The 25,651-nt window shown below is 36.4% G+C and overlaps 1 protein-coding gene and 1 long non-coding RNA gene across 5 annotated transcripts in view; one reads left to right on the forward strand and one right to left on the reverse strand.

The window, feature by feature from the left end:
* FKBP5 (FKBP prolyl isomerase 5) overlaps positions 1 to 25,651 on the reverse strand; it is a 95,891-nt gene that overhangs the window by 59,542 nt on the left and 10,698 nt on the right. The gene's annotated exons all lie outside the window — the stretch shown is intronic.
* LOC141571635 (uncharacterized) overlaps positions 1 to 25,651 on the forward strand; it is a 65,113-nt gene that overhangs the window by 35,155 nt on the left and 4,307 nt on the right. The window contains exons 2-3 of one of the 2 annotated variants that reach the window (XR_012496557.1): positions 7,419 to 7,620; positions 24,528 to 25,238. This is a non-coding gene — a long non-coding RNA (uncharacterized LOC141571635). The remainder of the gene's footprint in view (positions 1 to 7,418; positions 7,621 to 24,527; positions 25,239 to 25,651) is intronic. The other variant, XR_012496558.1, reaches the window with a different exon arrangement.

The following is a 25,651-nucleotide window of genomic DNA, read 5'->3' on the forward strand; positions in this document are numbered from 1 at the left end:
AGGACCACACCTAGCTGCCAATCTCTGAGTACAGTAGTCCCCCCTTACCTGTGGTTTTGCTTTCCATGGTCAACTATGGTCTGAAAACAGTAAATGGAAAATTTCAGAAACAATTCAAAGGTTTTTAATTTTGTGCTGCTCTGAGTAGGTAATGAAATCTCGCGGCACTTGCTGCATCCCGCCTGGGACGTGAATCATCCCTTTGCCCAGCTTACCCACGTACATGCTACCCACCTATCCATCACTACTACAGTATCTTGGTTATCAGGTCGACTACCTCAGTATCGCAGCCCCAAAGCACAAGAGCAGTGACGCTGGTAATTTGGATCCGCCAGAGAGAAACCTTGAAGGGCTTCTTTTAAGTAAAAAGGTGAGCTCACTACCATAAGCTATTTTGAGAGAGACCACATTCACATCACTTTTATTACAGTATATTGTTATAATGGTTCTATTTTATTATTTTTGTTAATCTCTTACTGTGCCTAATTTATAAATTAATATTTATCACATGTAGGTATGTATAGGAAAAAACATAGTATATGTAGGCTTAGTGTTATCTGTGGTTTCAGACATTACACATTAACTAGCAACTGGAGGAAGAGATGGTTCAGAGAGCTGGAATGCAGAAGGAAGAAACCTGGCATAAAGGTTCTATGTAACATTGCATCCTCTTAAAGTATTGTCTCATCAAAGCACTATAATATAAATTAAGCAGATTTAAATCATGGCTTCACAGGGTCCATTATATGTCCAGGAGAAAAAGTGTTCAAGAACAGCCTTTGGGGTCTGCGAACAAACCCTTATGTAGAAGGAACAAAACCTTGGCCACTCCAATTCCTACCAGAAAAGTAGAAAAGGAAGGAAGGAGGATGGGGATGAGGAGAGAGATGGAAGACTGCTGCTCTGGAGTCTGATGACCAGAGGTCTCTGGCTGGCACAGGGTTTTGAGAACAAGTGGATGTTCCGTTACAGGAAGAGACTCAGTGTTTGGGGAGAAGTCTAGAGAAAAATGGAAATTATAAGGCTGCAACATACCAGGCAGGAATAAATAAAGAAAATTCAGGTTTGATGTGTTCCTACCATCTCCTAAACCCCTCCATTTTCAGTTGGTATCTTCCGGTGTGCAAACCTAGTTACTGACCAGAGAAGTCTGTTAGCATGACTTATTCCACCTCCTCCATGTCAGGCTCCTCGGGCCTTCCAAGGTGACAAGTTAATCTCATAAATTAATCATGTTGACTAAGAAAAAGATTCATCTATCTTCCTAAGTAAACACCCTCTTATAGTGACTCAGATATTTCACAATTTCAGAACAAATTCCTAATTAAAGGGTATATGGGGTAGAGCACTGAACCATGCCTGAATTTAAACTCTGATCTGTTGGTAACTATAGCTGCGGAATCTCTGACCCTCACTGTTTTTCTCTCCATCTATAAATTTCAGGGGGTTAGAACAGAATGATATCTAAGGTTTATTCCTACTCTGTTTTATATTTAGAATTACTTTTTAATGAATAAATACATGTTTTACTTTATGGAAAAATGAGGTTTGATATGTGTAAGGGAAAACAACTCTCAAGGATGGAAAAAGTTATTTTGGTATTACAGAGTTCACTTTCCATTGCAACCCTCTGGCAAAACATTGTTAATTCTGAGCTTTACCTTCTTACACACTGTATTGGTTGGTTTCCTATAGCTGCCATAACAAATGACCACAAACTTACTGGCCTAAGTAATGCACATTTATTATCTCACAGTTCTGGAGGCCAGAAGCTGGAACTGGGTCTCACTGGGCTGAGATCAAAGTGTTAACAGGGCTGCATTCCTTCTGGAGGCTCTAGGAAGAGAATCATTTCGTTGCATTTTCCAGATTCTAGAGGCCACCCAAATTCCTCAGCTCCTGACCCCAGTCCTCCATTTTCAAAGCCAGGAGTGCTGCATCTCTCTGATCACTCTTCTCCCTCGCATCTCCCTCTCACCACAGCTGGGAATGTTTCTCTGCTTCCCTAAGTTTCTTAAGAATCCATGTGATTATGTTAGGTCCATTTGAATAACTCAGGATAATGTCCTCATCTCAAAGTCTCTGGCCTTAATCACACCTACAAAGTCCCCTCTACTCTGTAAGGTAACATATTAACCAATTCCAGTGATTTGGATGTGGACATCTTTGAGGAGCCATTATTCTACCTACCACACATACCTAGTCGTCCAATCAAGCTCATAAGCATTTCTCCCAAGCTTAGAATTCTGTTGACTTCCTCCATTTTATACTTAGGGCTCTACAACATTCTTTCCTTTCTCTCCTTTATTTATCAACCAGTTGGAGAACAATGTTCCACAATTAAATGTAACATTTGATATCTATCATTCTGAAAATTCCTTCAGAATTTCAGAAAGCCCAAATTGGAACATTCAGTCTCTCAATTTTGTAGTTAAGTTAAAAATTTTAAGTAAACTTGATCTACACACTGCATGTTTTCCCACCTCATCAAACTTAATCACTGAAAACAATTTTTAAAAATTATTCTGGGTCCTTTACATGATTTTTGAACTTTGAGCAGCATGTTATAAATGCTGAAGAACACATGAGTGTATACATATTTTACATATTTAGTAACATATATTTAACATACAATAAACTGCACATATTTAAAGTATACAATTTGTTAAGTTTTGACATACGTATGTGTGTGTGTGTATATATATATATATATATATATATATATATATATATATATATATATCTCCATAAAGCCATCACTACAATCAAGATAAAGAATGTTTGTCACTCACAAGTTTCCTTGTGTCCCTTTAGAATTCATCCCTTACCAGCTCATTATGTCTCCAGGCAATCGATGACCTGCTTTCTGAATAGTTGTATTTTATAGAATTTCTTATAAATGGAATTATGTCTTCTTTCCCTGGCTTCTTTCTCTTATTGTTATTATATTGAGAATCAAACACATTGTTCTGTGTATCAATAGTTCATTCCTTTTTATTGCTGAGTTCTATTCCCTTGTATGGAAACAGAGCATTGTTTATTTACCTACTGATGCCTTTGTTTTTTAATTTTTGCCTATTACAAATAAAGCTGCTGTGAGTATTCGGATACAAATCTTTATGGTCATATACATTCATTTCTCTTGGATAAATGCTTAGGAGTGGAATGGCTAAGTCACAGGGTAGGTCTACATTCTGGATCTTTAAGACAGTGCCAAACTGTTTTCCAAAGTGGCTGCACCATTTTTGCATTCCTGCCAGAATTATATGAGCGTAGTGGCTCCACATCCTCACCAACACTTGGTACTGTAAGCCTTTTTAACGAAAGACATTTTAACGTATTCAGTGGTATCTTGCGGTTTTAATTTGCATTTCCCCAATGACTAATGATGTTGACCATCTTTTCATGTACTTATTTGCCATCCATGTAGCTTCGTTGGTGAAGGGTCTCGTTCAAATATTTGTCCATTTTTTACCAGGTTGTTTTCTTGAGTTTTCACAGTTCCTTATATATTCTGAATACAAGCCTTTAATGAAATGTGAATTTTGAGAATATTTTCTCCCAGTCTGTGGCTTGCCCTTTTAGTCTCTTAAAGGTGACTTTCAAAAAGATGTTCTTAATATTGATATAGTCCAATTTATCTTTTTTCTTCTGTAAATTATGCTTTTGGTCTTATGCTCTCAAAATTTTTACCAAACCCAAAGTCACAAATATTTTCTTCTAAAAATTTTATAGATTTGGGCTTTAGATTGTTGTCTATGATCAATTTTGACTTAACTTTTACATACATGTATGATGCAAGGTATGGATTCAGTTTTTTGTATATGAATATCAAATTGTTCTACCACCATTTGTTTAAAGACTATCTTTTTTCCACATGACTGCCTTGGCACCATACTCAAAAATTGACCATAATTTTTTCTGGACTCTTCTTTTCCATGGATGTATCTATTTATCTTCATACCAACACCATTGTTTTGATTACTTAGCTATAATAACTTTTAGAAATCAGATAGTGTTAAGTCATCAAAGTTCTTCATCAAAATTGTTTTGGCTATTCTAGGTCCTTTGCATTTCCATAAAGATTTTAAAACCAGTTTGTGACTTTCTACAAATTGACAGCTGGGATTTTGACTGGGATTGCACTGAATCTGTATCTGTAGAGAAAACTGACAATATTGAGTCCTCCTCCAATCCTTGAACACAATATTCATTTATTTAGGTTTTCTTTAATTTCTCTCAATATTTTATAGCTTCTAGTGTAGAGGTCTTACATATCTTTTATGAAATTTACCCTTAGGTATTAAGTATTTTACTGTAAGTGGTATTCTTTTAAAATTTCAACTTCTGACTAGTATATAGAAACATAATTGACTTTTCTATATTGATCTTGCATCCTGCAATTTTGCTAAGCGTACTTAATTGTTCTAGTAGCTTTTTTTTTAGAAATTACAGGCAATCATGTCATCTGCGAATAACGTTTTACTTCTTCCCTGGCAATTTGGATGTCTTTTCTTTCTTTTTCCTATCTGACTGCACTGGGTAGAAATTCCAGCTCAATGATAAATAAAAGTGGTGATGGTGGACATCTTGCCTTGTTCCTGATCTTAGAGAAAGGATTCCGTTTTTCAGCATTAAGTATGATTTCAGATGAGATGGGTATGTGCAGGGTGGTATGGCTGTAGACATGATTTCAGATATTGATTTTACAAAGATGCTCTGTCAGATCGAAAAAGTTCCCTTCTATTCCCAGTTTGTTGTTTTTAATCAGCAATGCATTTTGGATTTTGTTGAATGCTTTTTCTGCATCTACTGAGTTGGTCATATGGTTTCCCTTTTGCACTCTGTTAACATGGTAAATTATGCTGATTTTCAAATATTGAACGAATTTTGCATTCCTGGGACAAATTCCATTTGTTCATTGTATTTTATCCTTTTTAGAATGTTGTTGGAATCAATTTGGTTCCAAAATTTTGTTAAGAATTTTGCAACTACGTTCATGAGGGATATTTGGCTGTAATATTTTTTTTGCAATGTAATTTGTCTGGTTTCAGTATCAAAATAATACCAGTGTCATGAAATGAGTTAAGAAGTATTCCCTCCTCATCAATTTTATGGAGTAATTTGTATGAAATTGGTATTATGACTTTCTAAAATGTTTGGTACAATTCATCAGGGAAATCATTTGGACCCAGAGTTTTCTTTGGGGGAATTCAATTTCTTTAATAGATATAGGCTTACTCAGGTTATTAGTTTCTTTTTAAGTGAGCTTTGTTATTTTGCATCTTTCAAGGAATTTTCCCATTTCATCTAAGTGTTTAATGTACTGGCATAAAGTAAGTCATATAATTCTCTTATTTCCCATTTTAATAACTATTGGATCTGCAACTTTACCAACTCTTGCATTCCTGATATTGGCAACTTGTGTCTCCTCTTTTTCTCCTGATCCACCAGGCTAATATCAATTTTATTGGTCTTCTCAAAGAGCCAGCTTTTGATTTAATTGACTTTCTCTATTATTTCCCTGTTTTCTATTTTAGCGGTTTTTGGCTTTTACCTTTAACTCATTTCTTCTGCTTACTTTGTTTCTTCTTTTTCAGTTCCTTAAGGTAGAAGCTGAGAACACTGGTTTGCAACTTTACTTCTTCTCTAATACAGGCATTTAGTGTTATGAATTTTCCGCTGAGCACTTGCATTAGCTGTATCCCACAAACTTCATGTTGTGTTTTCATTTTCAATCAGTACAAAATATGTTCTAAATTCATCTTTGACTTTTTTTTCTTTGACCCATGAGTTTCTTTAAAGTGTGTTAGTTTCTAACTATTTAGGGGATTTCCAGATATCTTTGTTATTGATTTTTTATTTAGCTCCCTTTTGGTCAAATGACATACTTTTTATAAGTGATTTTAAATTTATTGACATTATTTTCTGGACCAAAATGTGATCCATAATAGTAAATGTTCTGTGTGCAATTAAATAGAATGTACATTCTGTTGTAATGGGTAGAATGTCATATAAATGCCAATTAGGTCAATTTGTTGATGGTGTTGTTAGATCTTCTAAATTATTACTGACTGTTTTTGTCAACTTGTTCTATAAATTATTGAGAGAGATCCAACTATAATTGTGGATCTGCTTCTCCTTTCAGTTCTATCAGTTTCTGATTCATGCATTTTGAAGCTCCATTAGGTGCATAAATATTTAGAACTATTAATTCCACTTGATGAATTGACTACTTTATCATTATGAAATGACTCTTTATTCCTGATAATAATCTTTGTTCTAAAATCTACTTTGTCTAAAATTAATATAGTTATTCCAACTTTCTTTATTAGTATTAGCATGGAATATTCTTTTCCAACCTTTCACTTTTAGCCTATTTGTATCTCAATATGTATACTAGGTTTCTTGTAGGCAGCATACAGTTGAGTCTTGCTTTTATAGCCAATCTACTAAGCTCTGCCTTTTAACTGGGTTTAGATTTTTATATAGTTGATTTGTTTATTGCTATAATCTGGTATACATCTAATATCTTGCTATTTGTTTTGTTTGTCACATCTGTTCTTTGTTCCCTTTTCCTTTTTTTTCTTAGATCTCAGAGTTTACAAGTTTTATCAAATTTGGAAATTTTTAGCCATTTTAAAAAACATCCTTGGCACTCCCCTCCTCTTCTCAAGACTACAATTACATATATATCAGGCTACCTGAAAATGCCTCACAGCTCATTGATCCTCTATTCATTTTTTCCTAATTTTTATTTCTCCTCTGAGTTTTATTTTGGATAGTTTGTATTGCTATGGCTTCAAGTTTACTGATCTTTTCTCCTGCACTGTCTAATTTGCTGTAAATCCCATATAGTATATTTTTCATCTCCCACACTGTAGTTTTCATCTCTAGATGTCCAATTTGGGTCTTTAAATATATTTCATATTTATTTAACATTCTCAGTCTTTCCTCTACTTTGGTGAAAATATGGAATATAGTAATAAACTGTTTTAATATCTTTGTCTATCATTTCTGGGTCTGTTTTATTTATTTTCTTCCTCACGTGTTGTATTTTGCCTGTTTCATTCCAAGCCTGATATTTTGACTGGAGGCCAAATGTGAATTTTACCTTGATGAGATATTTTCATATAAACATAAATATTGAGCTTTGTTCTGGGATGCAGTTATTTGGAAAGAGTTTGATCCTTTTGAGGCCTGTTTTTAAGCTTTGTGAGAAAGGATCAGAGCAGTCTTTTGTTTAGAGCTTCATTTGCCCCACTGCTGAGGCAATCATACCCTTCTACTCAACCCAATATCCTGTGACTTATGAGGTTTTCTCTCTTTGGCTAGTGGGAACACAAACTATTCTCAACCCTGAGAAAGAATGGGGCTGGGGGGATTCCCTCTAACCCTTTTGGGTGGTTCTTTCTCAGCTTTGGGTGGTTTCCACACACCTGTGCACTTAGCAGTACTCATCTGAAGACTTAAGGGGACCCCCTGCAGCCCTCTGGAGTCTCGCCTTGTGCAGCTCTCTCGTCTCCAAACTCCAGTAGCCACCTGGGCCTCCGCAACCCACGGAGACTGCTAGGCTCTGCCTGTTCCCCTTCCTCACCCTGCAGCCTGGAAACTCTCCAGGTAAGGTTCATCTGTTTCTGCTTTCTTGGGGATCAGTGTCCTGTGCTGCCTGTTGTTCAGTGTTTGAAACTTCATATATTTTTTCTGGGGTTTTTGTTTGTTATATGATTACAGCCAAGAGAGTAAATTGAATCTGTTATTCCATCTTGGGTGGAAGCACAAGTCCATGAGTACATTTTTAAGTCAGAATAAGAGAGACACACAGTAAAAAAGACACAACTATTATGAATGGAGTTCCAAGTGGGGAAAAGTATCTGACAAAACAAACACTGTTTAGAAAAAATTTTGACAGTCTGAAATTTGAAGGGTATAGTTTTTCCATGACACTACAAAAGTCAAAGCCTGTAATTAATAATAATAAATCTCTCTCTTTAAATGGCAGGTACTTTATTTTAAAACAGCAGTCAAAACAATGGTTTTGTGCATACATGGAAATATGGATAATTGCAGTATCTGTTTTTCTTTAACCTATGTAAGAAATTATTTTAAACCTTACAAAAAATTGTGATTTTACATTTCTAAAGGCCATTAATAATCATTTTCTTTTTAAATCTATGTTTAAAGCTCTTTTCCCTCTTCTTTTAATTAATTCAACTGAAAAATACACAGTGGACATCATCTTAATAGTTCTAAGTCATAACGCTACGAAAGTTGGCTTCTGGGTGACACAGTTTTGTATTGTTTTTAATTTTTTTATTACTTTCAGTTGTACAAAACAACATAATGATTAGACATTTGCACCCCTGACAAGTGTCACCCCCCCAAGTCTACTACCCCTCTGTCATTGTCCATCGCTGTCACAGTACCATTCACTATATGCCCTATGCTGTACTTTACATCTCATGACTATCTATAATTATAGTTGGCATTCGATATTATTTTAGATTAGCTTCAGGTGTACAGCGCAGTGGTTAGGCATTTATATAATCTATGAAGCAATCCCCCGTTAAGTCTAGTACCCACCTGACACCCTACATAGTCTTTACAACATTATTGATTATATTCCCCATATTGTATTTCACATCCCCGTGACTATTTTGTGACCACCAATTTGTGATCCCTTCACCTTTCTCACCCATCCTCCAAACCCCTCCCATCTAGCAACCATCAGTTTGTTCTCCGTTTCTATGAGTCTATTTCTGTTTTGTTAGCTCATTTATTCTGTTCTTTAGATTCCACATATAAGTGAGATCGTCTGGTATTTGTCTTTCTCCGTCTGACTTATTCACTTAGCATTATTATCTTCTAGCTCCATCCACGTTGTTGCCAATGGTAAGATTTCATTCTTTTTTATGGCAGAGTAATATACTCCATTGTATAAATGTACAATTTCTTTATCCAGTTGTCTACAGATGGGCATTTTGGTTGTTTACACTGGTATTGATAGTCTTTAGCAGGTCTATAAAACTTGCTTTTGTTTCGGAACAAATCTCAAATGGACACCTATAATATGCAAAACCTACAAAGCATTTCAAAATACTGAGATTTTAACACTGCTTAAACTAGAAAGAATACGTACTCTATAGTGACACTTACAAACAAATATGGATAGCAGTTTGTCACCGAGCCACACGGCTTGCTTCTCACGGTATGCCTATTTAAAGTTGTAACTAAACTAGCCCTAGCAACACCTGCAGATCTCTGAACTTAAAGAACATAGGATTTCATAAGAAAACAGCATATACAGATGCAAAAAATTGATAGAAATACAACAGGGGCAGAGAAGACCGTAAAGACTGCTTGGATGACTTCCTTTTCTTCCTCTGAAAATCACTTTCCATCAAAGTGGCTCCTGTGGCTCAGAATGCACTGTCTGGCGCCTTGCCCTCATGCTGCTCCACCACCATTCATTCCATTTATCAACGGCAACTGTACAAACTAGCCAGATTCCCAAAATTTCATCTAAAAATGAAAATTTCACTTAGGAAATTTCTGAGGAAAGTCCTAAGCTCGGGTGTGAGGGAGGGCTTTCAATGGAGAATGAGAAGGCCGGGAAGAAACTGAGGGAAACTCATTGAAGAGAAAGAATTCAGGGAGCTGAGCGTTAAATCTGAGCCTGGCTCATTCTAATCGTAACCTTACACCCCAGCTCCTCACCTTCATGTACTCTTCCTGGAAAGTCAAGGAAGTCTGGTTTCTATCTACAGAGCAAAAGGCTGCCTCTTGAGTTAAAAAATTATTCTACTGACTGCAGCCACTGTCCCTGCCGCTGCCGCCACCGCCACCACTCAGCGGAGGCAACAAAACGCTCAGATCCTCTTACTCCGTCACCTCCAAGCACAATCTCCAGGATTCCCCAAAACCTGGTCTCTACCTTGGCTCAGTGAGGACCTGAAGCTGGAGGGCAATCACAACAGGAAACTCCAAGGAGGCTGAAAACCCCTCAAGACCCTGTTTCAGGAACTCAAACCAGTGTAGCCCAGATGAATACACCAAGCACCCACGATTCATGTCAACGAATTACACAGCAGTGGTGATCCAGAGCGAGACCCCAAGACCCCCCTGGCTATTAGATGAGCTGCGCCACCTTCTCACTCCCCCCCAAGGTCTCCACTGCAAAAGCCACCCCCTCCTGGTGCACTCTAGAAGGAGACTAGCCAGGAATAAAATGTGATTTCTTCCCGGGGGAAAAAAATATTAATCGATTAGCCAAAACTTAGTTAAAATTTTAAAATTATAAATGCAATTATATTACAGAAATTTGGGGAAAGAAAGGAAAAAATAATTCACTATAATCCAAATATTACTAGTTAGGGGTACTTTTTTTAAAAAATAGATTTTATTTTTTAGAGCAGTTTTAGGTTCACAGCAAAATTGAGGAAAATAATTAAAAGAGCCTTGAAAAGAATAAAGTTGGGAAGGTGCACCCTTGAGAGTTCCAAAACTTATGAGAAAGCTAGAGTAATCAAGTCACATGGTACTTGGATAAGGACACATAGATCAACGGAATTGAGAGCTGAGAAATAAACTCTTACACTTAAGGCCAACTGATATTTGAAAAGGATGCTAAGACAATTCAATGGAGGAACGGATAGTCTTTTTCAACAAATGGTGCTGGGAAAACTGGATCTCTGGATGCAAGAGATTACAAAGTTGGACACCTTTCTTCATACCATATATAAAAAGTAACTCAAGGGCCAGTCGGTGGCTCAGGCAGTTGGAGCTCCATGCTCCTAACACCAAAGGCTGCCGGTTCGATTCCCACATGGGCCAGTGGGCTCTCAACCAGAAAGTTGATGGTTCAACTCCTCGACTCCCACAAGGGATGGTGGGCAGCGCCCCCTGCAACTAAGATTGAACACAGCACCTTGAGCTGAGCTGCCTCCTGGATGCTCAGTTGGTTGGAGTGCGTCCTCTCAACCACTAGGTTGCCGGTTCGACTCCTGCAAGCGCCCCCTGCAACTAGCAACGGCAACTGGGCCTGGAGCTGAGCTGCGCCCTCCACAACTAAGATTGAAATTACAACAACTTGACGTGGAAAAAGTCCTGGAAATACACACTGCTCCCCAATGAAGTCCTGTCTCCCTTCCCCAATAAAATCTTTAAAAAAAAAAAAAGTAACTCCAATGGTTTCTTATGTGAAACTGAAAGCACAAGCAACAAAGAAAACAGATAAATTAGACTTCAAGAAAATGAAAAACTTTTGTGCTTCAAAGGACACCATCAATGAGAAAGTGAAAAGACAACACCTAGGATGGAACAAAATTTTACAAATCGTATATCTGATAAGAGGATTACATCTAGAACATACGAAGAATGCCTACGACTGAACAATAAAAAGATAATCCAGTTAAAAAATGACGTTTCTCCAAAGAAGATACACAAACGGCTAATAAGCACATGAAAAGATGCTCAACATCATTGGTCATTAGAGAAACGCAAATCCAAGGCAAAGTGAGATACTACTCCAAACCCTCCAGGATGGCTAGTAGGAAGAAGACAGGTAACAAATACGTACTGACAAAGACGTGGAGAAAGGGGAACCCTCACACATTACTAGTGGGGATATAAAATGGTGCAGCTGCTTTGGAAAACAGTCTGGCAGTTCCTCTAAAAGTTACAGCAGTTATTTGATCAACAATTCCCAGAAAATGAAAACAGACATCCACACAAAAACTTGTACATGAGTGTTCATAACAGTATTATTCATAATAGCCAAAGAGTAGAAACAGCCAAATGTCCATTCACTAATGAGGTAAACCAAATGTAGTAAATCCATACCATGGAATATTATTCAGCAGTGAAAAGCAATGAAACGCTGATAACATGCTACAACATGGATGAACCTTGAAAAAATTATGCTGAACGAAAGCCAGTCTTAAAATGCCATTTATTGTATGATTCTACTATATGAAATGTCCAGAATAGGCAAATCCATAGACAGAAAGTAGACTGGTGGTTGCCTAGGGTAAAGGGGGAAGTAGGGAGTGACTGGTAATCGGTATAAGATTTGTTTTTTGTGGTGATAAAATGTTCTGAAGTGGAATAATGGTAATAGTTGTACAACTCTGTGAATATACTGGAAACCTTTAAAGAGGTGACTATTAAGCCATGTGAATTTTATCTCAATAAAGCTGTTATAAAAATTATTCTATTCAATGGATGGACCACAACTCATGATATACATCACTTCCAATGTATCTATTCTACATAACACTGCTGTGAATATTTTTGTGCCCAGGCTTTTAACACATAATTAAGAGTGTGGATTCTTCAAAAAGTCTGCTTCAGTGGGAATCTTGGCTTGACAACACAGCAGCTGCACAATCTTGGGCAAGTCATTTAGCTTCTTTGTGCCTCAATTTCCCCGTCTCTGACATGAGGTTAACAGTATCCATTCCTCTTGGGGTTCTGTGAACTAAATTAAGTAATGCACATAAAGGGTTTGTCACATAGTAAACTTTCAGTATAGTAGTAGTGGTAGCTGTTATAATTGTCATTCTAATTTGATGATTTTCAGAAGTGGTGTCACTGAGTCAAAAACCATGAACATTTATGTGCCTGAATCCATTTTGCCAAACTACATTTCAAAGGGGGTGCACTAAGTTGTGGTGCCACTAGTAAACACGGGGAGAACGGGGGTAACCATGCCACCATCAACATTATGCTTTAGTACATTTATTTTGTTAATTCAACAGGTGTCCCACTTTGTACATTTTTGCTGCTTTTGGCCCTCTGCAGCTTAAAACCCAATAGTTTTCCAATTATTCTATAAATCCCATACACCACGAATACCTACTGAATGTGAAATCTGCTCAAGATCCTACACTAGGGGCTACAATGGAAGCTGAAATGAGTAAGGCCAACGATTTTGCATGAAGTAGGTAAAGAAACATTTTAATTCAAGATAACTATGATTAAGGATAAAAGAGCTACAAAGTATTTATAAGGGTAAGGAAAAGATGGCAGTTTGAGCTGGTTCTTGAAGAATGGGCGTAGTTTCACCTGGCAAGGGTATGGTAAGAGTAAAATCAAAGCTGGTTAAAAGAACACGCACATTCCAAGACTACGAGGCTGGAGTAGGAAGTGGCTAGGGGAGGGAATGGTGGGAGAACAAGGCACAGGACGCTCCAAAGAGCACAAAGAGGACCCTTGAAAACAGAGCCAATGACTGTGTGAGCTGAGGGGGAGGGTTTCTTTAGAAGGCAAACAGCATGCAGAACGACACGAAGACACGAACGAACCATCAGGACCCATCCAGGGAACGGCATGTCATCCTATTTGGCTAAAGTGGGAAGGACACAGGCGATGCTAAAACAACAGGCAGAAGACTGGCTGTGAAGGACCTTGTGAGCCAAAATAAAGCATCTGAACTGTATTCCAAAGGAACTAGAGAATTGAAGCATTTTAAAGAAAAGAAGTGACAATCGGACTGACTTAAAAAAAAATTACTCCGGCAACACTCTAACGGCTTCCCGTCTCATACAGTATAAAATCCAACGTCCTTCTTATGTTTAAACCCTATAGCCAATCTGGCTATGTCTGAAATTATAACATTTCCTATTGCTCCTCTCACTCACCCTGCTGTTGCTACACAGGCCTTCTTGCTGCACCCTGCGAAATGCCCCTCCTCGGGACTTTTGCTCTTACCATTCCCTCCTGCCTGGAACTCTTCCCTCAAATGGCCAGTCTGCTCCCTCACTTCCTTTAGGTCTCTGTTCAAATACTTTCCTATCAGAGAGGGCTTCCCTATCACCCACTATAAAAGAGCAAGAAATGACAGCAATCAGCCCTACCATGTTTCCCCTCCACTTAGCACCTAGCACATATTTATTTGCTTGCCTATTGCCTCTCTCTCCTTACCTACTAGAATGTAAGTTCCACAACGGATCCTCTCGATAATCATGATACAGGAACCATTACTGCCATTTCCCGATGGTAAAATTAAGGGACATAATACTGTAGTGAACCATGGAACCAGGTGGAATGACTCCTAACCATTTCCCATACTGACTCTCTCTAGTAGTGTCACAGGTCCCTGACTTTGATTCTAGATCACTTCCTGTGAACAGGCTCCATCTTGACAAGTACCAAGACAGTAAAAATTCTAAACTTATATTATGTCCTCCTAAGGAGATATGGATTATTATAATTTGTTATTGGTCAAGTTTCAAAAGCCAGGAAACATCTTTTAAATGATCAATTAAAATATACAAAGTATCTGGACTTTTATCTATCCAACAATAAGCTGTATTTTTTCTTGTTTAAGACCTATAGATATTAAAACAAGATGAAAAGTTTTATCAAAGTAGAAGAAACATAGTATATGACACCAAAACTGTTTTTCCAAGACTTTTTTTCAAATAAATATTCAACTTCAGGAATAAAATTAACTCCATCTTTAAAATAACCCGTCAAAATTTTCTGAGGTATCACTACCAAAGGAAGAAAGAACATGTTTTCCAGGCAGACACCATGCTATGAAGTAGATACGTAAACAGTATGATACGTAGAGTAAAAGGATGAAAGTGAAGTCTCAGTAACGTTTTCTCCTGACTCTTTCCCTACTCCTGTTACTAAGTTCATCTCTCCCTGATTATGCTTTCATCCCCGCCCCCATTACTGAGCACCCGTTTCAAAGGGTAGTTCTCAATCAACAGCGTTTCCCTATTAGTCACTTCATATCAGAACTTGTCCACTTTTTTTTCCCAACTTTTATTTATTTTAAGTGTGTTTTTCCAAAACACATCAGCTCCAAGTCAAGCAGCTGTTTCAATCTAGTTGTGGAGGGCGCAGCTCACAGTGGCCCGTGTGGGGATCGAACCGGCCACCTTGTTGTTAAGAGCACCGCGCTCTCACCAACTGAGCTAACCGGCCACCCAGAGAACTCATCTACTCTTAATTTCAATTACTACATACCTCTGTTAGGATAAATCTGTTATAATTTCTGCCTCTTCCCTTCTCCAGTTTTCGCTCTCTAATTGCCTGACTATAGATACTTCAGGATGCTTTAATATCCCTACATTTTTAAAGAAAATAAACTTTTTCAAACTTGGCCCCTTCTCTATTTACTTCATTATCTATATTATCTGGCTATTCTCCTAGGTTTACATTATTTAATTTTTCTAAATATAATTTTAATATAGTCTTTGTCTATTTAATTAACAGGACCTGACAACTGTTCATCGTGTTTCTTACAATCCTACTTTTCAGTCCCACAACTATCACCATAGCCTGGATTTTCTTCATTTCCTTCCTGAATTACCACAGTTCTCCAGCTGACCTGCCTATGTCCAGCCTACTCCCTCACTTCATTCATTTTATACATACTATCAATAAAACCTCTCTCATACAGTATACTCCCCAATTCGAGGACTTTAAATAGTTCCCCAGCACAACAAATCCAAACTTCTCAAACCAACAGTCAGGGCCTTCTCCCCCTTCAGACTGTCACTGGTAAACGTTTATGTTAAACATTCCCAGGAGACTAAATCCTAGAGAACCAAACACCTTGATCTTCCGTATCTGAATCAGTGCAATGCACACTATAGATCTACAGGCAATACCGTCTACCATCTTCTGCTTGATTTCAACTAACTTCATCAGGCCATGGGAATGTATTACTTCATCGACCATCTTCTGAACATCTTCAATTACCATGAAGATTCATTTTCAAAAGTTGAACCCTTCTAATCTACCAAATGAAAGTGTGTACAATTTTCAGAAAATAACACCCCATATCCTTAGTGAACATTAGAGAGTACAAAGTGGTAAAATAGTTTGAAGGGTGAATTCGCTAATATCTATAAAAAGTTTAAGGACAAATATCCTTTAGCCCAGCAATATCACTTCCAAGAAATTACCTGTAGATACTCTCACAGAAGTAAGCAAAATTATATGCAGAAGAATATTAAACACAACATTGTTGTAATAGTTTAAAAATGGGACACAACGGAAATTTCCTTACTGGACTATTATTACATGTCTCCACAATGGAATATTATGCAACAATTAAAAATAAAGAAACAGCTGTATGAACTGATATGGAAAAATGTTTAAGAATGGCAAAAGGGGGCAAAGCAAGTTTTAGAACAGAATGTACATTATTCTATTTGTATAACGAAAATGAACATACATTTGTAAATGTGAGAAAATATCTAGGAAAAAAAATGTGCCAAACCTTCAAAGTAGCTAATTCTGGAGAATGGGATTCAGGGGAAGAAATAGGGATTTTCATTTTTTGTTTTTTTGTGTGTATGTGTGTACATATCTTTTTAATTAAAAACATAATAATCAATTTAGTAAATTTTCACTAAAAAAGAAAGAAATGGCTGAGCACAGCAAAGGCTCTTCACTTTAGAAGAATATAATTGATCTTGATTATCCGCAGTGCAGGAAATATGAGCTACTCCAAATGCTTAATGAGAAACTCCTCTATTCATTCAACAACTATTTATGGAACACTTACTATGTACCAGCATCGTGCCTGCTGCTACTGAACACGAAGGGCCTCCCTCGTCCTGCTTCTGAAGGGCTTACAAAAAGGATTTTGGTCTTCATTTTCCTGCTTCCCCTGTAAGAACCACTCCGACTTCCAGGTCTGTGTTCTCATTACGCCTATTATGCCTATCATCTCTCTCAGAAAACAGATCCAAATTAAAAGAATAATTATATCAAACAAAAACAAAGTCTTTAAAAATTAACTCCTATTTCCTTCACAATGAATTTCAAAAGTTATTAGAAGCACAATTTGCAGAAAGAACAGCTGAAAAAGCACCCTTTCAAATAACCAAATAAGAAGTAACCTAGATGTTAAATGAAGTTTAAGGGAAATTAAGAACATTCAGAAAGGGAAACAAGTGTTAAAAGAAATTTTTATTTTCTTCACTGATTATATTGTTATTAAATTTTTGTAAAATGAACATGTAATACATAGTAAGAAGAAAAGTAACATGTAATACATTGTAAGTAGAAATTGTTCTCCAAAGAACTGCCTAGTGCCACAGCAAATCAGCTGCTGCGCAAAGTTCAACTCCTTATTCCACTTCCAGGCCCTTGAGGGTCTGACCTTGAGGAGACTCCTCGTTTTATCAGCGCAGAGACCATTCCCCCTCCTGCTGGAAACAGCCTTCTGGGACTTGCCACTGGGGAACCACTCTCCTCACCTCTTGGGGTGGACCCAATCCCCAATCTTTGCCAGTCAGTGCTTTCCATCTCCTTGGCCACCACAATAGTTCAGAGGTGAACACATGACCCTATCAGATCCAAACCAAAATCAATCCTGAAAAGAGGCTAATTTTAATGAGGCTATTAAAATGATTCCAATTACTGACATAAAATGCAGCTGAAATTGCTAAAAACTTGTAATAAATAGAATTTTCATTTATTGTAGCAGTAAAATAGTCTTAAGTCACCTCTTTTATTGAAACATACACCAATGGAACAGCAACAAAAACACATTATCAGTAAATTCCCATTTTAAAGAAGCTATTAAAACTTCATGCTTGTCTCAAAGAATAAGAATGCTGAATCCATATAAATCACACCCTGTTAATAAAGCTAAGTACAGGAACAGTAAGAAAACACAGGTGCAGGCATATATGTTAATCACATCGCTGACAGAAAAATTTTTAATAACTTCAAAAATAAAGATTCCTATGGGTAGTATTTTCTGAGGCACCTAAAATGCCACAATACCAAAGTTTTATCTCAATAAAAAATAATTAATAAAAAAAATGCCACAATACCTAAAAATACCACTTGATACATTTAACTTTTTAAATAGTTTTGATAGATTAATCATTTCAACATGAAGAAAGCTATAGAGTATATTAAAAAATTACCAGGAAACAAAATTCAATGCAATATGAGAAAATAAAACTTAGTCATGAGAACTTCCTAACAGTAAAATGGGCTATCTTATAAAAGAGGGAACTCCCCTTCCCTGGAACTAAACTAAAACCCAAACTGTAATTCTCTGAAAATTAGACATCATTGAAGAATTCGACTGATGTGCCAGCTGTTTTATTTCTTGAAAGCATATAGCTGAACACATATAATAATCTGTTGCATTTTTTTCCTAGCATTGCACAATTTTCCTGGCCTACAATGCACATACTGTATCTATTATCATATTTAAACATCTGACAGCATTGTTATAAGAACCCATAATACTCATCGCTAACTAAATGCATATATAATTTTTTCAGTCTTCAAACGGATATGGATTTCAGTAGTTAAGTATCATATATATTTTTTCCACAAAGCCTAAATACAATACATTTCCTGAACTTTTAGCTTTCAGTTTCCTGTTCGTCAATGGCTACAACTCTAGAGGCAATTCATAAACACAGCCCAGCCATGGTATTTCCACTTTTGACAACAGTGGACATGAACTTTATATGACCAAATATAACTACAGTCCATATAAATGGTACATGGCAACTAACACAACAATAGCAGGAATGTAATAATTTACAAAAATGGAAATATAAACTATATTCCTTATGTAAGAATTCATATAACAAACCCCTTTTATAACTGAGAATCCAGAAAACGTTTCTCTCTCCTGAACAACTGATAAGTTTTCTTTATCAGACAAAAACGATGAAACCCATCCTGTTTCCTTTTTTCTCTTGCTTGCCAGGAAGCTCAGAGCTAAATTTAATGTTCAAATACAGAAACTATCTTGCCTCAGATTACTGATGTAAAGATTTCTTTGCACTCCCTCATCCTGCTCATTATTTCTCAAGTGATTTGTGCTTGTTCTTTTGTTTTTAAAGGTCCTTGCCTTTTTTGGTTTAATTATAAAGTATTAAACCCTTTCAATGAACAGGTTAACATAAATTATAAAGAAATTTAACAATTTAAAAGATTATATCTTCACATCACTGAATGATCTGTCAACTCCATCTGTTAAACAAAATCTGTTAACCTACATTTATATAAAAGGTAGGTTCTAAACTGTATCTCTATTTTCCTCTTTTAAAGTTAATAATTTCATATAGTTTATGATTTAGGAAAGCCACTGGCAAGTTTCTAAAATACAAGAATGATAAAAAGACACAGGATAAAAATAAATTATGAAATTCGGGACACAAGATTAGGAGGACTTATAATTTTAAATGTTTTTAATTTACTAACAAAATTGCTCTAGCTAAGCGACGTAACTCATAAGATATTAACTCATAAAGTGTATTAAAAATCTTGTATACTGTTATCAGCATTCTTAGATGCAAAATAGACAATAGGCATAAAAATATTTAACTAGTTTAGAAACTTTTTAAAAAGAGGGAAACTTAGTCACACTTCTTTAGAAATTATAGACAGACACACATGAAAATGTTCATATGTGATACCAAAAAGTTTGTTAAATGGAAATAAAGAGATACTAATAAAATGAGCAATATGAAGATGAAAAGAAACTACAACCCAAATCGAAAAATCTAGACAAAAACTAAACAAAAATATATCATGAATTTAACCAAAGAAAATCTAGAACATCATCATATTAAAAATCGAAAAAAGAAACCAACATTTTATAACAAGGACTACAGTCTATAAGAATGCATAACATAATACCAAAGCTCTCTACTTCTAGGAGCCACAAATAAAAAACAGAAAAAAAATCATCATAAATGGAACAAGATAGCCAAATTTATGTAATGAAAGTGACAAAAAACAATTTCCCCTTTCTCTCTCAATATATGAGAATTGCAGGGCTTACACCTGAAGAAGTTGAATTACAAAAATCTTAATATTCTAAGAATGAAGTCAACAGCAAAATTTATTATTATATAAATTTAGAAGGCTAGCAACCACTCATAAATACACAGTTTAACAGATTTCTTTCAAACAACAATAAAACAATTCCACATAAGAAACCATTTAAATAGAAACAGAAAATCCTATAGATATTATATGAAGAAAGGGGCTAAGAAACATCTACACACACACACACACACACACACTCACACACAAATTCAGGCCTCAAAAAAAAAATCAAAAATCTATTTTTGAAGTGTTTCTCTTCCCTCCTAATAGTATAAATAGTGGATAAAATCTTTTATAAAGAGTAATCATTCAAATACAAAACAAGTTGCAGATCATAAGAGAGAAAAAAAAAAAATCCCCTTCTCCCTTCAGAAAAATGAAGACAGGAAAAAAGAAACCAAACTATGGGAAATATAAATAAGTGATCTGCTACAAAGCATTGAGGACATGGATTTTTTTCTTTTTGTATAGACATTTGTGGATTATACAATTCAACTTCACAGAGCTTTAAAATCATAAAAATTAGTATTTCAGTAAAAATGAATCTAGTCCAAAAGTCTTTTTTTTTTTTTTTGAAGGATTATGGCCAGATGAACAGAGGTCTGGAGTATTTTTATGTAACACATGCCACTTTTTCTTTCTTTAATCACGGGAAAGAATATAGAACATGAACACCAGTTGCAAAACGATTTCATGGTAAAATTATGCTTAATGTGACTAAAAAACACTTGTACACCATGCAAATTCTCAAAATGTAGGGAGGGCATCTTGCCAAAATTAAAACAATACATTTCAAAGGAAGAAAAGTGTTGCGATAATGATTTGGTAATTAGGAACTGACATTATTTATATCTGAGAAAAAATTACCTGCTCTATAAAAAGGGAGGGGAGTATTTATTGAGCAAATAGAGTAACAAGATCCTAAGCTTTATAGATATTCTGTCACAATGCATGTAGGTAGGAAAACAATGTAGAAGGAAACAACGTTTAAGTAAGTTTCTCACCGTTATGTGTGCCATATATTTAAACGGAAGAGGCTGAAATAATGCAAACCTACACTACTGAAATAGTACAAGCATAGAGTCAAGAGCTATGAGGTGAAAGGACAGTAGTGCCCATTTTTTAATGCTAATCCTGCTGTCATATCACTCTGTAAAAGAACCTGTGTGCCACTGTGGTAGAAACTAAAAGTCCACTTTATTTGAGAATGCTATTTATGTTTATAACACTATTACATTTATAATTTACAACTCTAAAAATCAAAGAAAGAAACCCTTTCTTCTTAAAGCAAATTTTGGAATCTTCGTTTTAAATGTTACTTTAAGAAGAGTAATGCTTGTCCAAGAAATGTAATCATAGGCTTCTCATTAAGAAGGGTGAATTATTCTCTCATTATTCCTGGTAATAAATTTATTTTTTATCTTGGAGTTTAATAGTAGTAGCAGAAAAATTGTTGGTAGTATCACTGTAATTCCCACCCAGATGGCTGAAAATCACACTAGGATGACAGTGAAAAACAGCCCTCTTTTAGCTCCAAAAGACAGGCCTGCTCATTAATTAGCTGTGCACCTCGAGCATGTATGTGACTTTACTTTCGCGGGACCTCAATGTCCTCATCTGTAAAACAAGATGGCTGGACTAGAGGATATTTCCCTCCCTTTTCCTCTCCCAGGCCCTTTCCACATTATGGCTTTGGTGATTTAGGATCTAGACTGGGATTTTCAAAGACAGAGAAAAAAACAGTAGCAGAAACCCACTAAACTGTAGAAAAGAAATGGACAAATTAAAGAGGCATAATGGTTCAGGAAAGAAATCATGAGTTTCATTGTCAAAATTAGTTTGAATAGAAGTTTCAGTTATACTGAAGTCAGGAAAGATAGTGAAAAATGCTAGAGATACAGACCTAGAAATGTTATCTATAACACACAAGAATGCTTCACAAATAACCCAAGAAATCCTCCCAAATTTCCTCAGTACATATGGAAAAGATGTTATACCCCATCGTTTAATCATTCTTAATTCTACCCTGACATAATCACTCACTGTTTTCCAACAGGTTATTCCCTTCGGCAATTTGGTTTCATCATGTCAAACAATCCCAGGATTATCTCCCCTTCATTATCACTCAATATTTTCTCTGAAATCCATTTTCCTTTTCTCAATTTGTAATAATAATATATTCATGCTCTCATCATGTTTGAGGCACATTCTAAGTTTCTGACATGTATTAACTCATTTAATTCTCTCAACAATCCTAGGAGGGCATTTAAGAAAACAGTTTAAGACACACAGTAGCAGAGCTAGGATTCCAATACAGGCAGTCTGGCTCCAAGGAGCCTGTCTTCTTAACTAGCTAACTAGTCCTTCAAAGCTCAGGTCAAGTTCATCACCTTCCTGAAGTTCTCTGCTTAGCAATTATTCCTGCCTCTTCAGTCCTTAAGGTGACCACTCATTTGCCACTTACCATGGGACCTACGTAGTTATTTCTTTTGTGCATATGTTCTGTCTTTTCTAAGAACAGGATCTTGTCTTATTCTGTAATAACACTGTTAGAACGTAACAGAACTTAGTATCTGGAACACAAAAATGCTTATTAATAAACCTATAATAGCATTTAATACTTATTGAAAACATAGACCAGGCTCTGGGCTAAGTGCCTTATATGTATTATCTCATTCAGTCCTCACATATGAATACTGCCCCTCCCCAGTATTATAGATGAGGAAACTGAGGCTTAGAAAAGCCAAATAGCTCGTCCAATGTTACAAAGTGGTAGTGACAGCCTTAAAGTCTTACTTAGGAGTCTATACCATCCTCATAATCTCCAGCCTACCACGAAACACCATGATGAATCAGTTCCAAGTTGTACTGACTCTTTAGCACTATGCTAAATAAACACTAAGCATTCAGAATTAGAGGTACAGCTGTTGCCCTCAAGAAACTCAGTCCATTAAGACTTCAGGACCAAACATTGATACTACTGGGAGAGTCACCATCATCAAAACTTAAAATATTTAGGCGGCTGGTTGGCTCCGTGGTTAGGGCGCAGTGCTCGTAACACCCAGGTCGTCGGTTCGATTCCCACATGAGCCAGTGAGCTGCGCCCTCCACAACTACCGTGTTTCCCCAAAAATAAGACCTAGCCAGGCAATCAGCTCTAATGCACCTTTTGGAGCAAAAATTGATATAAGACCTGGTCTTACTTCACTATAATGTAAGACCGAATCTTATATAATGTAAGACTGGATCTTATATTAATTTTTGCTACAAAAGACGCATTAGAGATGATTGTCTGGTTAGGTCTTATTTTCGGGGAAACAGAGTAGATTGAAAACAACAACTTGACTTGGAGCTGAACTGCACCCTCCACAACTAGATTGAAAATGACTCCACAACTAGATCAAAAATGACAACTTGACTTGGAGCTGATAGGTCCTGGAAAAACACTTTTCCCCAATATTCCCCAATAAAAATTAAAAAAAAAAAAAAAAATATATATATATATATATATATATATATATATATATATATAAACTTATATCTTAAGTAAAACATCCTTGGAAACTCTCTTCCACACCATTCTCCCCTCTCTTCTGCTCCCCCACCCACTTTACCCTAGGATTCATCTTTCTGTATCACAGAGTAGAAGGGTCCCATTAATCCTAGCAACTATTAGGATGTCTAAATTTTATTTAGTAATAGATCAGACTCTAGGGTCCATGTGATGAATTCCATGCCCACAATGAAATACGGGCCATGAAGGGTAGCTAAAAAAAAAAAAAAAGCAATGGCAAGGAGAAACAACAAAAAGAGGGATATGAAATTCACACTGTAAAGACAATAAAAAAATAAAAAGTAAAAGGAAGGAAAATGGACACAAATAGAAGGTGAAAGTAAGAGTCCAGAATAAATTCAGTGGAAACACAGATAAATGAAAACACTAAAATCTAATCCATTTTATGAATGCTGACTTCTTCAATTCTTTTCCTAACCTCCAGTGGAAACCAAATACGTATATATAACAGCCACTTAAAAAACATTAACTAGGAACAGTATATATAGTATATAAATTAGAGGAGTAGCTGCAAAGAGACCTTAAAACACTATCTAATCCAACCCATTCATTTTACAGTTAAAAGAAGGCTCAGAAGGGCTAAATAACTTGCCCAAGATCAGATAGTTACTTAGTAGCAACACGTGAATCACATCCTGTTAGATTCCTAATGTCAATTCCCACCACACTAGGCTTCCTAGAAATGGTATATTTTACTCCTCCATTTTTTGCTCTTAATAACCATTAAATTAATTTCTGCATAAGCATCTCATAATCCCCATGTTATTCCTAGTTCCCATAGGAGAAAATAATCAGATATTCTGGATTATCTAAGACAATATAAAACAATTAACTTATTCCTGAAGTCAGTAATCTTAAATTAGGCCTTGGTTCCTACCACCAGGAAATGCAAACATTTCCCAGAAGTGCAGAAAGATGAAAGATCTCCATAAGCTGACCAAAAGCAAGCCAAGGTCATAACTATAATACAATCCCTCTGGAAAGCAATCAGGCCCCAAAACCCTGGAGGCTAAAGGACTGCTAGTGGGAAGTACAATGGATGTCACTTATTTTCCCTTTGTATTTTATATCCTCCCAACTAACCTCAGGCTCATGTCTTTCTGACACATGTCAATTCCAGGAGCCTGTAAAGAAAACGGAAAGTAATGAAAGAGAGTATCGTGTCACTTTCACAAGCTGGCTTTTTGATGGAAGCCATCTTGGCCAGGAAATACGGGACAAAGGACAGAAGAAGAGTTCTGAGGTAAACCCACAGAGCTAAACTATTAGCCAGGAAAACACTAGGAAGTCCTGAAAATGTTATAATATACTCAGTATTTCCCCCACTGCAAAGCACTTCAGATATTCTGGGCTGGAAGGAACTCATCCTGGGCCATTTCTGTCGCCTAAGAAAGTCTGCTGCTTACATTCCTTGATAAACTGTGGGCCCAGCCAGCCACCATTCACCAGGTTATTTGAGCTGAGTGATTTGGAAATCACCTACAGTTGTACCCCTTTATCCACGGTTTCGCTTTCTGCGGTTTCAGTTACCCCCCAGTAAATGGAAAGTTCCATCAGCAAACAATTCATAAGTTTTAAGTTACGTGCCATTCTGAGTAGCATGATGAAATCTCACACCACGTGCTCCATCCCTCCCAGGACGTGAACCATCCCTTTGTCCAGCTTGTCCACGCTGTACATGCTACTCACATATTAGTCACTTAGCAGCTGTCGAGCTATGGCAGTACCTGTGTTCTTTTACTTAAGAATGGCCCCAAAGCACGAGAGCAGCGGTGCTGGCAGTTCAGGGATGCCAAAGGGAAGGTGGCGATCGCATCCGTTAAGTGAGAAGGTGAGTACAGTACAATAAGGTATTCTGAGACCACATTCGTATAACTTTTATTAGTTATTGTTGTAATTGTTCTATTTCATTATTAGTTGTGAATCTCTTACTGTGCTTACTTTATAAATTAAACTTTATCGTAAGTATGTATGTATAGGAAAAAACACAGTCTATATTACCCATGGTTTCAGGCCTCCAATACTATTCCATACGTCATGGAACGTATCCTGTGCGGAAAAGGGGATATTGCTATGTATTATCTTGGTTTGAATACACTGTGTATCTATACCTTAAACATGACTGAAGACTTCTCTGGAAGGGAAGAAAACGCCCTATTTTACTTTAGAAACATAGCTTAATTTTGATATGTATGAAGTTCATTATAAATTAGGGATAACTTCCTGCTTTAACATGTTAACCAA

Source organism: Rhinolophus sinicus, linkage group LG05 (assembly GCF_036562045.2).
Source record: "Rhinolophus sinicus isolate RSC01 linkage group LG05, ASM3656204v1, whole genome shotgun sequence".
NCBI lineage: Eukaryota > Metazoa > Chordata > Mammalia > Chiroptera > Rhinolophidae > Rhinolophus > Rhinolophus sinicus.